Genomic DNA, 15,065 nt, shown 5'->3' on the forward strand with positions numbered 1-15,065 from the left:
ACAAAGCCACAGGTTAAGACAAGAGGAGACATCAAAGAGTGAAGATAAAGAGGTTGAAGTTCAATTATCAGAAACAAGTTTTGATCAGATAGTTGGAAAAGAACATGAACAGGTGGAGCATGAAGTGGATATTTTTAGTTCAGGAAAGCTGGCAGTGTTACAACAGGAAGATATAGAGATAAAACAGTTGCATCAGAAAGCATATACATAAGAAAAAGAATCTGTGTGTATACCAGAATGTTATTACCTTAAAAATGATGTCTTAATGAGGAAATGGAGACCTTTACATATTCAGGTGGATGAAAAATGGGCAGAAATTCATCAAGTGGTATTACCAGTTGGTTATAGAAAGGAGGTGTTGCATGATGTGCCAGTAGGAGGTCATTTGGGAGTAAGGAAAACGCAAGCTATAATACAAAAACATTTTTATTGGCCTGGATTGCATAAAGATATGGTTGAATTTTGCATGTCACACATCAGGTAATAGGGAAATCTCAAGCGGTGATAACGCCAGCATCCATAATACTCATTCCAACATTTGAGGAACTATTTACAATGGTCTTAATTGATTGCGTAGGACCCTCCCTAAAATGAAAAGTAGGAATCAATATCTATTGACCATAATGGATGCATCTATAGATTTCTAGAAGCCATTCCATGACAATTTGGCTGTAATATTACCACTGTAAAGGATTGTGGAGGAGTTACTTAATGTTTTTTACAAGCTACAGACTGCCCACAGAAATACAATCAGATCAAGGATTAAATTTTACAGCAAGGCTAATTAGGGAAGTTATGAATAGTTTAGGAGTAAAGCAATTTAAATCAACTGTGTACCATCTAGAATTGCAGGGAGCTTTGAAACGGTGGCATCAAACTTTAAACACCATGTTGAGGGCCTATAGTAAGGATTACCCAGAGGATTGGGATAAAGGAATTCCATTTGTACTTTTTGCAATTAGAGATATATGCAATGAATCAACTAAAATCAGTCAATTTGAATTAATTTTTGGTCATGAGGTAAGAGGACAACCTAAATTGAACAAGGAGAAATTGGTGAATCAGCGTTCTGAGACTACGTTGTTGGACTGTGTGTCAAACAGTAGGGAGTGATTAACTATGGCTGGTGAGTATATATCTTAGAGTACTAACAGTGTGAATACTAGAAGTTTTGAAAAATGAAGCCATCCTTTCATATTGTTGGTTCATTTTTTTAAGGGGGAAGGTGTAATGATACTGTACCTTTAAGATGTGTATTCATATCATTTTTCTTGAGGGGTATGTTTAAAATTAATCTGTTTTACACGGTGCCAATTTGTCTGCAAAACAGGCAGCCAGCTCACATGCTGAGAATGCAGGTGATTGATATTAGCTAGGGATGTGTTTGTGTTAACCTGAGTTAATACATTTTTGTTTATTCAGTTTTCCCCCTGGGGTTTCAGAGTAGGGTTTTTTTTAAAACAGAGACACTCATGTTCTTGATGGGAAGAACCAAGTTTTCAGGAAAACACACAGTTCTCTTTCATTTTAAAACAGTCAGTTTCTGCCTGGTTTTTCAGTGCATCTTCCTTCAAGGAAAATCTTCTTTATGTTTCAGCTGGCTAATCTGCAGACAGTTGTTCTCCTCTTCGAGTGACTTGCAAAATGCCATGCTAGTTCTTAAATATTGATAACCATTCTTTGCTGGCTCCAACTCTATTGGGGTGCTGGTATTTTCATTCATATGATGGCAAAAATTCTTAGAGCAAGCTTGAATTACAGGGTTGGAAATGCTTGCAGTTTTGGCTCTATGCTGGGTGAACCAAGGTGTATAAAGTGGACAAGAGGTGTCTTGTCAGCATTTTGGGTTTTCTTTCCTGCTTGGCCATCTACATGCATCTCCATTGACACCCTACTCAACATCTTTAAGCTCATAAAGCACTGATCCAACGATTTCCAGTGCTTGTGAAATGAATGTTTGCTACTGCCTTCCTTGATATGGGTATCAGTTTCTTGGCGATTGTGCAAGATTTCATCTTTCATAATTTGGTACTCTAGGGACAGAATTGTTCGAATACTGGAATTTCCCACCCCATAAGCAGGGAACACAGCCCTGCCAATTTTGGCAACCACATAGCCATTTACCACTGCTGGCTGGAGATAAGACCTCTGACCCTCACTCAGGAAGAAGTCCTGCCTCAGCCAGCTGGTGGCTCTGTAGCCTCAGATGTACCACCGGAGAGCTTCCTACTGTTGGGACTGCAGACAGATGCCAGATTCTAAGTGCCAGGAGTCCAGGACAAAGGTTGGTTTGGATATCTTGCAACAGGTATAAGAGAAAGTCCTGAGAGTGGAGAGGGAGGGAGCAGGCAAGAGGTGATGGAGGTTGTGAAGGCCAGAGTGGGAGGGACACTTGGGAAAGTGGGGCAAATCTCGTCAAGAATGAGCAGGAAGGCCACTTGCAAATCCATTAGTGAAGGCCCGTAAAATTTTGCCCATGATTTTCCATTATTGTTGCATGGATATCTGTAAAGTAAAATTTTTAAAGTTTATTTATTAGTCATAAGTAAGGCTTACATTAACACTATGCAAATTTGACTGGTATTTATACATAAAGTTAAGTCATGAGGCTGCCAGTTCATCGTATTTATACTTCAGTGTTCTGAATAAGTTCCACAATGATAAATTTAAATGAAAATCAAGGTCTAAGTTGAACCTGCATTATCCAGAATTGACTATAACGTACCGTGTTATGGAGTACCAGGGTATTTAAAGTAAAGTTTATTTATTAGTGTCACAATTAGGCTTACATTAACACTGCAATGAAGTTACTGCAAAAATCCCCTGGTCGCCATTCTCTGGCGCCTGTTCAGGTACACGGAGGGAGAATTTAGCATGGCCAATGCACCTAACCAGCACTTCTTTCGGACTGTGGGAGGAAACCAGAACACCCGGAGGAAACCCACGCAGACACGGGGAGAATGTGCAGACTCCGCACAGTGACCCAAGCCAGGAATTGAACCCGGGCCCTTGGTGCTGTGAGGCAGCAGTGCTAACCACTTTATTCACTGTTTTCCTACCCTAATAACATAAATGCATAAATTATCGAAATTAATGTTATAAAAATTAACTCTATAGATGGTTTATTGAGGAGCACGTAACATGACATCTCAATAATTTCATGCTGGTCTTTGTAATGCAGAAAAAGAAATTAAAACAAATATCTTAGCCCTTCATACATTCCACTAGTGATGATAATATGAGATGAGGGCAATGGTGAGCCCTCTGTTAACATTGATAGAGAAGGAGAGGACTTGCATCAACCTCCTCCTCTGCTGTTGACAAGGAAATCATCTAACGAAGGCAGTGTAAGCTTAAACTGAAATCAATCTAAACCTTAGCACAAACAGATATTATGAAACCACCATTGGCTCTAATCAGGTTTTAGGAGCTCGGGGAAACCTCCAAAGGTTAGTCTTAGATACTGCAGCGATATACTTGCAATACCACAGCTCAGTCACTTGTTACTTCTACGAGAAAATGCTCCATAATTGCACTAGTCAGTGCAGCTTTTTGGTATTATTCCCATTAAAATACTATATTTGAGTAAATTTTATTCAATTTTGCATACGTTTAAGTAAACAATGGCAATGGCAAACATTCAAGGAAGGCATGGGGGAACTGCAGAAACTGTTTATCCCTGTGATGCAGGATTGCAGTCCCATTGAGTGGATTCCACTACCTCTCCCAGGTGGCCATTCTTTATGTCAGCCTAGAATGAACAGTAGGCTATTTGCCCAATTCTCTTTAGTCATGCTGCATTTTCATCAAGCCATGGAATAATAATCAAGTAGGAACAAGTCAATTTTTCTCCCTTTTTAGCTACTCACTGGGAATGGTAGCATAGTGGTTAATCTAAGGGCTTGGTCTAATATTCTAGAGACACAAGTTCAAATTCAGCAAGGCAGCTGGAGCATCTAAATTCAGTAAATTAAATAGCCTAACATAAAAAGCTAGACTCTCTAACGATTACCATGAAACTAATGACCAGATTTTCATAAAGAACTATCTATTTCACTATCTTCCATGGGGAAGCAAATCTGCCATCCTTGTGGTCTGGTCTATATGCAATTCCAGACCCATGGCAAATGGTTGACTCTTAACTAAGCTCTGAAATGTCTAGCAAGTTACTCGGTTACACCAAATTGCTACGATGAAGGACTGTAGTGGTTCAAGAAGGCTCACCACCATCGTCTCAAGGGAAATAAATACTGACTTCATCAGTTTTGCAGCACTCCTATTATTTAAGGTCAGCCCAGATTACTAAATATTTCAAATGAAAAATATGCACCCCCTAACATTTTTGAGACCTCTTGTTAGAAAGTGTTCAAATTTCTCACACAGAACACAAACATAATCGTCTCATTTCCCAGTCTAGCTGATTTTAATGGGAGGACATTTGGGATCGACAATTGGTGCCTATGCCCTGCACTAGTTAAAAATAGAAAGAAAACTGCATTGAGTTTAAAAATTGGCAACTCGATGTTGCAGCTTTATAGAACCTTAGTTAGGCCACACTTGGAATATAGTGTTCAATTCCGGTCGCCACACTACCAGAAGGATGTGGAGGCTTTGGAAAGGGTACAGAAAAGATTTACCAGGATGGTGCCTGGTATGGAGGACATTAGCCATGAGGCAAGGTTGGAGAAACTTGGTTTGTTCTCACGGAGGTTGAGGGATGACCTGATAGAAGTCTACAAGATTATGAGGGGCATGGACAGAATGGATAGTCAGAAGCTTTTTCCCCAGGGTGGAAGAGTCAATTACTAGGGGTCATAGGTTTAAGGTGCGGGGTGGGGTGGGGTAAAGTATAAAGGAGATGTATGAGGCAAGTGTTTTTTTTGCACAGAGGGTGGTGGTTGCCTGGAACTCGCTGTCGGGGAAGGTAGTGGAAGCAGATACGATAGTGACTTTTAAGGGGCATCTTGACAAATACATGAATAGGATAGGAATAGAGGCATATGGTCCCCAGAAAGATAGGAGGTTTTAGTTCAGACTGGCAACATGATCGGTGCAGGCTTGGAGGGCCGAAGGGCCTGTTCCGGTGCTATAATTTTTTTTGTTCACTATCTGGAGACCCCGTACAGGGAAGTGCATGCAAATTGATGTCAGGTGATGCTGAAATTGCATTGAGGCATGATGACAAATAGATTGTGGGTACAAGCTGTCTGAGCTCACAAAAATGAAAAAGAGCCACTTGATTAAGGTTCAGGATGCTGCTCAGTGTTACCAGCATGAATCAATGCTTTCAAGTTGAGGTAGGAGGTGGAGCAGGAAGGAGGAATTGCAATTGAAGCAGTAAGAAAATATAAAAATTCTATACCAGTAATTACATTCTGTACCCATTGAGTCACCATTGTGCCAAAGGAAATGGCTTTTTTGCCTAAGGCATTAAAGCAAAGGTAGCATAGCTTCCTGGAATCATAGCACTACTCTCAAATCCTCTTGCCATCACAACCAAAAAGCTTGGAAGATTATGTTCTGCAGCAAGAAGAAATCAGCTTCCGTTACACTGTTGTAAATTGTAGCATCAAAAGAAAAATTAGCAAGACTCAAATTGTGTAATAACTTCTTTTCATGAAGAATTGTTGGGAACATGGAATACTTTGCTATTTGGAGTAGTTGAGACGGAGACTAGTGCATCTTATGAGAGAATATTTAATAAATACTTGCAGCAAGGGAATGCAAGGCTATGGATAGAGTTGGGCAGTGAAATTAGTTTTTAGTTGATACGTAAATTGGGAGAGCTGTATAGGGGATTAATTAATGTGTAGGTTGGGTGGATTGGCCATGGTAAATGCGCAGAGTTACAGGGATGGGGCCGGGGAAGGGGTGGGCCTAGGTAAGGTAATCTTTTTGAGAGTCAGTGCTGACTTGATGGACCGAATGACCTCCCTCTGCACTGTAGGGATTCTGTGGTTCTATGGGATTGATGGAGGGCCAAGGGGAGACAGAAGGTAAGTGTAAATATTCCAAGAGTGACATAGGGCTTCGGGGAGTGTGACATTGGGATTACTCCAGCAGATCCAATGGGCTGAATGCGTCCTTCTGTGCTGCAAATCTTTACAGATCTTTAGCTGATGATATTGTACTTTGCAAACTCCTGCAATCTCATTCCCTGCTATCCATATTCTCCTTATACTGGAGGTTAGAAAACTGAAACTCAAATAGTTTGAATGCTTCCTTATCTACCACAAAACATAATAGCAAAATCGAAAAGAATGCCTCAAGCCCAGCCTCCTTCCTTCCTCTATGTTATGCAACCAAGGTCAGGAAACTCTCAGGGATATTGGAATGTGAACAAAATTCAAGGCTGGAATTTAAGTTTACATTGCCTAACAAAGTCCAAATCTGGTTTCATTACCTTACACCATTCACTAATGTTCATTCTGCAAACCTTTTCCAGCGGTCAGGATACCTCCTAAGCATTCTTATACTGTGAGGCAAATATATGCATGGAAGGAAGTGCTAGTCAAAGAATTGTTGAAGCATAGGAGGCCAATCCAGCTATGATCTCACAGTCCATTGCCCTACAAAAATTTCCCACAGAAGCTTATCCAGTTCCCTTTTGCAATTTTCCCTCATGATTTTGAACACGTCTATCAAAAAAAACCTCACAACCTTCTCTCTAAAGAGAACAACCCCAGCTTCTCCAATCTGTCTACATAATTGAAATCTGCATCTTTCTGAACCATTTTTGCAAATATTTTCTGCATCCTCAAAAATGTGGTGCCAGAATTGGACACAATACTCCAATTTAGGCTTAAAAGTGTTTTGTAAGGATTCATCAAAACTGAGTCGATTTTGTACTTCATATTGCCCATCCCTAATTGCTATTGAGAAGGTGGGGCTGAGTAGCATTCTTGAATCACTGCAGTCCATGAGCTGCAGAGTACACCCTCTGTCAGTGTGCTATTAATCACAGTGCATGGCAATAAGCTTAAGGGAATTGGTAGTTAAACATGTGACATTAATTGTCCTCGAATTAGAGACAGCTGGAACACTGTAGGGAAAGCTTTTGAAGATTAGTAGGACTGACAAAGTGTCTTACAATAAACCAGTTTGAACCTAAAAGACCAGTTTGAATTGATTCTGCCATCACAGCCACCCTTGTTGGGAGTAACAGTGGTGGCAGAAGCTTGGTGATTGATTGCTATATATAGACTTTTGTCTCAATCTTGTTGCTGAAGTTACAGAATGGCAGAAGGACAGTGCAAAATTGCAAGTTCTGACTATCCACCAATTTTGACTGACTCTGGACCAGTTGCGGGGGTCTGCAGCCTGAGATATAGCCCCAGCCATCCCCCCGACGCTCAGACCGATTGCAGACCCTCCCTCCCCACATCGATCATAGGCCTGCCGCCCTCCGCCCCACCCCCAACGATCGCGGATCACAGAGTGGCAGTGGTGTGCTCACCTGACGAAGGGGCAGCGCTCCGAAAGCTAGTGGATTTTGCTACCAAATAAACCTGTTGGACTTTAACCTAGTGTTGTGAGACTTCTTACTGTGTTTACCCCAGTCCAACGCCGGCATCTCCACATCATTAACCAGATGCCAGACTGGCATTGCCCAGGTTCCAGGGTGGCACTGCCAGTCAGGCACGGCCCAAGGGGCACCCGCCCTTGCCCTCGGCCTCCCCAGGGGCCTCAATGGCCTCCAGTTCCACCAGCGAGGCCAAGTCGGCTGCTCCCCATTCATGGGGAGCATGTCTATTCCTTGCTGCCGTGAACCTTTCCCGAAATCATAAATATGGGGGGGGGGGCTAGATGATTGAGCGCCAGGCTCACCAAGCAGATGTAAAACAGCATTATAATACATTACCATATAGGAACCTACCACCCGCCCATCACAAGCGTGAGACTGACTGCGCCAGAAATACGGCACTCCTAAAATGGCACCGGTCACGAAAACTGGCGCCAATCGCACTAAGCGTTTTGCACCTGACTTTACCACCATGTTGCACCTGAAAACAGGCATAACGCGATGGTAAAATCACCCCCATAGAGTCATAAAGGTTTACAGCATGGAACAAGGTCCTTCAATCCAACTTGTCCATGCCACCCAAGCATGCCGAATGCCTTCTTCATCACCCTGTCCACTTGTGACTCCATTTTCAAGAAGCTATGAACGTATACCCCTAGATCTCTTTGTTCTGTTACTCTTTCCAACGCCCTACCATGAACTGAGTAAACATAAGAACTAAGAGCAGGAGTAGGCCATCTCAAGCCTGCTCCGCCATTCAATAAGACCATGGCTGATCTTTCTGTGGACTCAGCTCCACTTACCCGCCTGCTCACCATAACCCTTAATTCCTTTACTGTTCAAAAATTTATCTATCCTTGCCTTAAAAACATTCAATGAGGTAGCCTCAACTGCTTCACTGGGCAGGGAATTCCACAGATTCACAGCCCTTTGTGTGGAGAAGTTCCTCCTCAACTCAGTCCTAAATCTGCTTCCCCTTATTTTGAGGCTATGCCCCCTAGTTCTAGTTTCACCCGCCAGTGGAAACAACTTCCCTGCTTCTATCTTATCTATTCCCTTCATAATCATAGAAATCATAGAAACCCTACAGTGCAGAAGGAGGCCATTCGGCCCATCGAGTCTGCACCGACCACATTCCCACCCAGGCCCTAACCCCACATATTTTACCCGGTAATCCCTCTAACCTACGCATCCCAGGACTCTAAGGGGCAATTTTTTTAACCTGGCCAATCAACCTAACCTGCACATCTTTGGACTGTGGGAGGAAACCGGAGCACCCGGAGGAAACCCACGCAGACACAAGGAGAATGTGCAAACTCCACACAGACAGTGACCCGAGCCGGGAATCGAACCCGGGACCCTGGAGCTGTGAAGCAGCAGTGCTAACCACTGTGCGACCGTGCCGCCCATAATCTTACACGTTTCTATAAGATCTCCCCTCATTCTTCTGAATTCCAATGAGTATAGCCCCAGTCTACTCAGTCTCTCCTCATAAGCCAACCCTCTCAACTCCGGAATCAACCTAGTTGATATCCTCTGCACCCCCTCCAGTGCCAGTATATCCTCTCTCAAGTAAGGAGACCAAAACTGTACACAGTACTCCAGGTGTGGCCTCACCAGCACGTTATACAGCTGCAACATAACCTCGCTGTTTTTAAACTTCATCCCTCTAGCAATGAAGGACAAAATTCCATTTGCCTTCTTAATTACCTGCTGCACCTGCAAACAACTCCTTGAGATTCCTGCACAAGGGTACGCAGGTCCCTCTGCACAGCAGCATGCTGCAATTCTTTACTATTTAAATAATAGTCCATTTTGCTGTTATTCCTACCAAAATGGATGACCTCACATTTGCCAACATTGTACTCCATCTGCCAGACCCTTGCCCACTCACTTAGACTATCTATATCCCTTTGCAGAGTTTCAGCGTCCTCTGCGCACTTTGCTCTGCCACCTATCTTAGTGTCATCTGCGAATTTTGACACACTACACTTGGTCCCCAACTCCAAATCATCTATGTAAAATCAAACAATTGTGGTCCCAACACTGGTCCCTGAGGCACACCACTAGTCACTGATCGCCAACCAGAAAAACACCCATTTACTCCCACTCTTTGCTTTCTGTTAGTTAACCAATCCTCTATCCATGCTAATACATTACCCGTAATACCGTGCACCTTTATCTTATGCAGCAGTCTTTGGTGCGGCACCTTTCAAATGCCTTCTGGAAATCCAGATACACCACATCCACAGGTTCCCCATTGTCCACTGCACATGTAATGTTCTCAAAGAATTCCACCAAATTAGTCAAACATGACCTGCCCTTCATGAACCCATGCTGCGTCTTACCAATGGGACAATTTATATCCAGATGTCTCGTTATTTCTTCCTTGATGAGAGATTCAAGCGTTTTCCCTATTAAGTCCTGCCCTGGTTTGATCTACCAAAATGCATCACCTCGCATTTATTAAATTAACTCCATCTGCCATTCATCAGCCCATTGGCTTAATTGATGAAGATCCTGTTGCAATCCTAGATAACCTTTTCACTGTCCACTATGCCATCAATCTTGGTGTCACCTGAAAACTTACTAACCATCCCTTTTAAATTCTCATCCAAATCATTTACATAAATGACAAGTAACAGTGGACGCAGCACCGATCCCTGTGGAACACTGCTGGTCACAGGCCTCCAGTTTGAAAAACAACCCTCTACAACCACCCTCTGTCTTCGGTCATCAAGCTAATTTTATATCCAATTGGCTACCTCACCCTGGATCCTGTGAGACTTAACCTTTTGCAACATGCGGTGGTACCCTGTCAAAGGCCTTGCTAAAGTCCTTGTAAACAACGTTGACTGCACTGCCCTCATTTACCTTCAGAAAATTCGATCAAATTCGTGAGACATGATTTTCCACTCATAAAGCCATGCTGATTGTTCCTAATCAGTCCTTGCCTCTCTAAATGCCTGTAGATCCTGTCTCTCAGAATACCTTCTAACAACTTACCCACTGCAGACGGTCTTTTCCCTGCAGCCCTTCTTAAAGGCACACAGTTGCTACCCTCCAATCTTCAGGCACCTTATTTAAATGTGGACCCACATTACTTCCTACCCCAAATGAAACAAGGTATGGCATTGACATTACCAATTCCCAAAAGTAAGCGAATTAGGTATTTTCAGCGTGGAAATGGATGATCTGTATTAAGAAATGGGATCAAACCTTCTGTTCAAATTTTTGGATATATTTTACAAAAAGGACAAGATATTGAAAGCATGTGAAGATTGGGCAATATTTGATACAATTAGGTAATCAGAGGATCGATCCATTGAAGAATATATAATGGATTTTGATAAATATGATAAGAGACTATAAAGATTTGAAATTCCAGAATCCGTATTGGCGTTTAAATTACTGGACTATGCCTGGATTTACCATGTTGATTATCTTTTGGTACTAACAAGGGTTCAATTTCTGGGGAAAGAATCTTTCCTAGATCAAAGGCTGCAGCCCTAAAAGAATTTCTGGGAAAACGGTTGTTCCCACTCTTAGCAAATGCAAACAAAAATGCTGTGAAACAAAGGATAGAGGATTCAATGGTGGCTCAATTTCAAGGTTGACCAAACATTAAGATGAAAATTCCAATATAGTGATGAAAAATCATGGGTAAAATCCCTGTTTAAGAAGGGAGGGAGGCAAAAGATTGGAAATTACAAGCTGGTTAACCTGATCTCAGTTGTTGCTAAGATTTTAGAATCCATTATTAAGGATGAGATTTCAGAGCACTTGGAATTGCATGATAAAATAGGGTGAAGTCAGCATGGCTTCATCAAGGGGATGTCATGCCCAACAAATCTGTTAGAATTCTCTGAGGTAACAAACAGGTTAGACAAAGGAGTCAGTGGACATTATCTTCTTGGATGTCCAGAAGGCCTTGACAAGGTGCCGCACAGGAGGCAGCTGAATAAGATAAGAGCCCATGGTGTTAGAGGCAAGTTATTAGCATGAATGGAAGATGGACTGACTGGCAGAAGGTATCGAGTGGGGATAAAAGGGTCCTTTTCAGGATGGCAACCAGTAACTAGTGGAGTTCCACTGGGGTCAGTGTTGGGACCACAACTTTTCACTTTTATACATCAATGATCTAGATGAAGGAATTGAGGGCATTGTAACTAAGTTTGCAGATTATACAAAGATAGGTGGAAGGACAGGTAGTATTGAGACTGAAAATGATGGTAACTGCCATGATGGAATTTTTATTGGTCAGTTTGAATCCAGTAATGAGCATACTGATGGTTGATTCCTGTGCAGGTTTGGACACTGGTTGCACTTCTACAGTATGTGGTGTGGACTGGCAAAACAATGTAAAGATGTGGAAACCTAAAAAGTGTAACATCAGTTCTGACACTGAACCAGAAAGTGGCCATGACCCCAGAAGAAAAAAAATCGCAACCTACGGATGAAGTTCTGTTTGTATGGGAGAAAGATCAAAGAGTTATAGTCCAGAAATGAACAGGAATGAAAGTAGAGACCATTGTGTAATGGCAATGAGGCCTAGAGAATAAGCTAGTAATCTCAATAGAAGCAAGAAGTCCTCACGACAGAGATTTTAGTCGCTGCTAATAAATCGAAAAATAAGTTAATAAAGGAAGCCAAACAGAAAGAGTTAGGGATTTGGAGTATACACTGAAGTACCTGACGGCCAACTTTATCTTACCAGTGAATCTGTACAGAAAACATACTCCCAGACGGTGCGTATAAGGCTAAGTGAGATTAGTAGCCTGAGGCTTTGAAAAGAGATGACAAGCTCTAACACTAGAAACATTAGAGCAAAGTACCATGATGAAATATGCTTCAGTTGAGGAAATTTTGAGAGCAAATAAAACACTAACAAAAAGTTATATTTGGAAAGATGTGAACATGTCGTCTATATGGACTTTAGTAAAGCGTTTGACAAAGTCCCTCATGGTAGGCTGGTGAAAAAGGTTGGATCTCATGGGATAAAGGGGGAGGTGGCTAGATGGGTGGAAAACTGGCTTGGTCACAGAAGACAGAGGGTGGTAGTGGAAGGGTCTTTTTCCGGCTGGAGGCCTGTGACTAGTGGTGTTCCGCAGGGCTCTGTATTGGGACCTCTGCCGTTTGTGATTTATATAAATGATCTGGAAGAAGGTGTAACTGGGGTGATCAGTAAGTTTGCGGACGACACAAAATTGGCAGGACTTGCAGATAGTGAGGAGCATTGTCAGAAGCTACAGAAGGATATAGATAGGCTGGAAATTTGGGCAAAGAAATGGCAGATGGAGTTCAATCCTGATAAATGCGAAGTGATGCATTTTGGTAGAAATAATGTAGGGAGGAGCTATATGATAAATGGCAGAACCATAAAGGGTGTAGATACGCAGAGGGACCTGGGTGTGAAAGTGACGTCACAGGTGGAGAAGGTGGTGAAGGCATATGGCATGCTTGCCTTTATAGGACGGGGCATAGAGTATAAACGTTGGGGTCTGATGTTGCAGATGTATAGAATGTTGGTTCGGCCGCATCTGGAATACTGCGTCCAGTTCTGGTCGCCACACTACCAGAAGGACGTGGAGGCTTTGGAGAGAGTACAGAGGAGGTTTACCAGGATGTTACCTGGTATAGAGGGGCTTAGTTATGAGGAGAGATTGGGTAAACTGGGGTTGTTCTCACTGGAAAGGCGGAGGATGAGTGGAGACTTAATAGAGGTGTATAAAATTATGAAAGGCATAGATAGGGTGAATGGTGGGAAGCTTTTCCCCAGGTCGGTGGTGATGTTCACGAGGGGTCATAGGTTCAAGGTGAAGGGGGGGAGGTTTAACACAGATATCAGACGGACATATTTTACACAGAGGGTGGTGGGGGCCTGGAATGCGCTGCCAGGCAAGGTGGTGGAGGCGGACACACTGTGAACGTTTAAGACTTATCTAGACAGCCATATGAACGGAGTGGGAATGGAGGGATACAAAAGAATGGTCTAGTTTGGACCAGGGAGCGGCGCGGGCTTGGAGGGCCAAAGGGCCTGTTCCTGTGCTGTATTGTTCTTTGTAACATGTTCCCAGCTTTGGGTGAGCCAGAAGATACAAGTTTGACATGTGAAGCATCACTAAAAATTACCATTGTCCAGTACTTTAGCACAGCAGAGTTTATCATAGTCTTGGTGGGAAAAAAATTGCAAGTGTGTGTGTGTGTGTGTGTGTGTGTGTGTGATGTGGGGGGAGGGGGGGCCAAGAAAATTATAATAGTCATAAACAGCACATTAGCTGCTGCTGAAACACTGGCATTGGGAGAAGCATTGGATATTGGGGGGATTTACTTATCCATTGTCAGTAATATTATATAAAAGGACAATGTGAGAAAAGTTTACCCATAGAATGTTATGTTGACAACTGGTCTCTTTGGGTTAATGTTCATTCAACAAAGAATGAAATTGAGAAATGACCAAGAACAGACCAGCCAGCTTAACAAAATGACAGAGACAAGGGAAATCTCTAAAATACAATGGATTAAGACAACTCACCTGCTATCAGACTATTTTATAAAAAGAAGTGCCTGCTCTAAGAAATTATTAAATATATTAGAAAAGGGTTATCTTATGTCATAATGATGAAATGAAAAACTAATTTCTATTTTTAATCGTGGCTTATGTATACCTGGTAAAGGAATTATGAAATTCATAGATATGGAAATATGAGATCATTTATTTCTGCTTAGATTCAAAAGAATAATCATTTTTTATTTTTCTTTTGAAGCTTTAATTTAGAAAAGAAATGTACTATTAATTACAGTGTATGGCAATTCCCTTGTTAAGGCTAGTTAAACATGTGACATTGCTTGTCCTATAAATAAAGATAGTTGGAACATTTTGTGGCGAAAACTTCTTGTAGATTAGTAGGATTGACTAAGTGTTTACAATAAACTGGCATACCCTAAAAGATTAGTCTGGATTGATTCTTCCACCACATCTATTTGTTGGGAGTAACACCCAGTTCCAGAATTTTGACCCAACGGCACAATAAACCAACTATATTATTGGAAGGAACAACAACATAGTTCCAATTCAGAATGGTGTGTAGCTTGGAGGGGAACTTGTTGGTAGAGTTGTTCCCATGCATCTGATTCCCTTGACTTTCTAGGTGGTAGAGGTCACAGGTTTGATAGCTGCAGTGCAACTTGTAAATAGTGCATAGTTATAAAGTTTATTTATTAGTGTCACAAGTAGGCTTACATTAACACCGCAATGAAGTTACAATAAAAATTCCCCAGTTGCCACACTCTGGTGCCTGTTTGGGTACACTGGGGGAGAATTTAGCATGGTCAATGCACCTAACCACCACATCTTTCAGACTGTGGGAGGAAACCGGGGCACCCGGAGGAAACACACGCAGACACAGGAGAAAGGTGCAGACTCCGCACAGTGTCCCACGCCAGAGATTGAACACAGGTCCCTGGTGCCATGAGGCAGCAGTGCTAACCACTGTGTCAATGTGCCACCCCCTGCTGCCACTGGAATTAATATTGAAGGTAG

At 42.3% G+C, this 15,065-nt stretch overlaps 1 long non-coding RNA gene across 1 annotated transcript in view; it reads right to left on the reverse strand.

Annotated features, from left to right (window-relative positions):
- The window catches only part of LOC144507851 (uncharacterized), a 19,920-nt gene continuing 4,855 nt past the window's right edge, over positions 1–15,065 (reverse strand). The window contains exon 3 of the long non-coding RNA XR_013500152.1: positions 1–2,505. This is a non-coding gene — a long non-coding RNA (uncharacterized LOC144507851). The remainder of the gene's footprint in view (positions 2,506–15,065) is intronic.

Source organism: Mustelus asterias, chromosome 19 (assembly GCF_964213995.1).
Source record: "Mustelus asterias chromosome 19, sMusAst1.hap1.1, whole genome shotgun sequence".
NCBI lineage: Eukaryota > Metazoa > Chordata > Chondrichthyes > Carcharhiniformes > Triakidae > Mustelus > Mustelus asterias.